The sequence below is a fragment of the Fukomys damarensis genome, unplaced genomic scaffold, assembly GCF_012274545.1.
Source record: "Fukomys damarensis isolate Sample0158 unplaced genomic scaffold, DMR_v1.0_HiC HiC_scaffold_17, whole genome shotgun sequence".
Lineage (NCBI taxonomy): Eukaryota > Metazoa > Chordata > Mammalia > Rodentia > Bathyergidae > Fukomys > Fukomys damarensis.
In genome coordinates this window covers 11,642,749-11,645,445 of record NW_022900929.1, presented here as the reverse complement: position 1 = coordinate 11,645,445, position 2,697 = coordinate 11,642,749, and the positions used below count along the sequence as shown (strand labels likewise).

The window sequence follows — 2,697 nt, the reverse complement described above, 5'->3', positions numbered from 1 at the left end:
AAAACAAAAAAACCATGTGCCCTGTCACACTGCTGAGATAAAATAACGGCACCCTCAAACCCTAAAAAACAGCTCTAAATGTTTGCCATTTCTAAATCTCTTACTAAGGCTGTGGAAGGAAGAATAACTGTTAAGAACTGACTTTACCCAGTTTTAGAGGTAATTTCTTTTAAATATAAAAAGATAATTCTCATGCATTTCTGAGAAAAGCTACCCACAGGAATTTATAAATCAGTGGTATCAAACAAGCACCAATCACACCAAAAACTATCAAAATCTCATTTATGAATATAGAAATTTCATAAAAACACCAATATCTGCATTTTATTTCTTAGTATTCTTTACAGTTCAGTGTTTTATTCCAGAAATACAATAGCTTAATAATAGGAATGCTATGAAACAGTAGCCAGGTGTGGTGGCACACACCTGTAATCCCAGCACTCAGGCAAGTGAGGCAGGAGGATCACTGTGAGTTCGAGGTCAGGCTGCACTACAGAGAATTCAAAGACAGCCTGAACTACATAGTGATACCCTGTCTCAAAAAAGGAAAAAAAAGAAAAAAAGAAGGAAAATGCTATAAACCACAATCACATGAACAGACCCAATGAGAAAACTCACATGATTATGGAATGCAAAAGAAAAGACATTAGATAAAATTCAGTATTTCTTCCTGATAACAATTCTTCTGAGTTAACCACTAGCAGCTGCCCCGTAAGTGTATGACTGTATTTCTAATGAAATGCTTCACAAATCTGGGGACCATTTTTGTACAGGAATCCACACTAAACCTCTGTGTACTTATGTCACTGAAGCAAGCACACTTCATTTTTAAGGAATGCCAGTTAGAGAGAATGTGAGAGAGAGAGGTGAAAGTGTCTTCTCTTGAGTTTTATTATAGCACTCTTTTGTGTGGCTGCCAACGAACTAAGAAAGACATTTTCTACATTGGGGCGTATCCAGAGCCCTCTTGCCCTGAGATTTGACAGCACAGGCTATTAAGAGGAGCAGATCACACATATTAACACAAACAAATGGAGAAAGCTGTTGTATAAAAAAATTCCCATTTTCTCTGGGCCACATGAAAATTTAGAATCCTATGGGTGAACTGTGTTGTGAATCATTAAGGTAGGTTAGTAATGAACCATGCCTGCTTAGTACTCTTAATCCCCTTTCCCATAAAAAGGCAAAAGTGTATTTGGAATGGTCAAGATTAGCATAGCCCCTGCACAAGGATGACATGCAAATTTGTGAAGTGTTCCCATATTTTAAAGTCACACATGTGTAAATACCGAATAGTTTCTCTGGTGTGAAAAACTGTAATAGTACATAAGATCCTAATCAGATAACTGACAATGTGAAATAGGAAGAAAAGGGCTAAAGGTGTACGGAAAGTGGAGAGGGTAGGGGAAAGGTAATAAGGGAAAAGAAAAAAATATGAGAAAATGGAAATAAAGTGTTTGTAAATGGGGAGGGGAGGAGGGGCTGAAGGGAGGGGAGGGACAAGGGGAAAAAATGAGAACCAAGACCTGTCATGAAAAGGTACAAGATCCCAATAATGAATGTAACTGTACTGTATACCTAAAATGTACCAATAAACTCAATTAAAAAAAATAAAAGAGAAATTGTCTGAAGGACAGGTGCTCCCAAAGTGTTTTTAACCAGGAGTATGAATCAGAATCATCTGGGGACTTTTCCTCCCCAAAAATGCATTTACCCAGAACTCATTCATAGAAATTCTGGTGCACTGGCCTGGGATGAGGACAGTGTATGTACACTTTGTAATAAGCTGCCTAGATCCTTCTAGTTCACATTCTCTGATTAAGAACCATCACTGTAAGCCAGAAGAGGTGGCACACATCTATAATCTGTGATTGGGAGGCTGAAGCAGGAGGATTGCCTAGTGTTTGAGGCAAGCCTGGGCTACAGAGTGAGCTCAAGGGCAGCCTGGACTATGTAGCTGGGCCCTGTCGCAAAACAAAACAAAACTCCCAAAAAGAACCATTACTGCAGAATGGGGTAGAGCATCTACTTAGCATGTACAAGACCCTGGGTTTGTTCTTCAACATCAAACAAAACAAACCCCCAAAACCATCACTGCATAAAGTTAAGCCATGTGAAGTTACCAATGTGAATCTTTTTTACTACATACAAACACCCACAATTTCCTATGATTCATCTAACAGAAAGTGGGCAGGGAATAAAATCAGTTATTGAACACACTATAGTTGTCCCTTGGTATCTGCAAGAAATTGGTTCCAGGAGCCCTGGGGTGCTCAAGTCTCTCCTACAACTTATGTACATTATATACACTTTAGGTCACATATACCTAACACCAATGTAAAAGCTATGTAAACAGTTGTTACGTGCTGTACTTTTTAGTGACAACTTATAAGAAAGTCGACATGTTGAGTACAGGTGCACTGTTTTTTCAAATATTTTTGATCTGTGGTTGCTTGAGCCCAGGGATGTGGAACCCACAGAAATGCAACTGTATTTTGTACAAGGTACTTTACAAGGTTGTTTGTAATTGCTGATAGTTCTGTAACACTAGGCAAGTGGGCAAAAACATACCTAGGCTTTGTATGGAGAGGTGAGGTGGACAGAGAAGTAACTGGGAAAGAAGATCAGTCATGGATGCCACAGCACAAATCACTGTTATGTCTGGGATGAGCACCACTGGGGTTACAGACAGACTTA

At 39.1% G+C, this 2,697-nt stretch overlaps 1 pseudogene; it reads left to right on the top strand.

Moving 5' to 3' along the window:
• Positions 1-1,167: 1,167 nt before the first annotated feature.
• LOC117286609 lies at positions 1,168-1,267 on the top strand (annotated as a pseudogene).
• Positions 1,268-2,697: the final 1,430 nt, after the last annotated feature.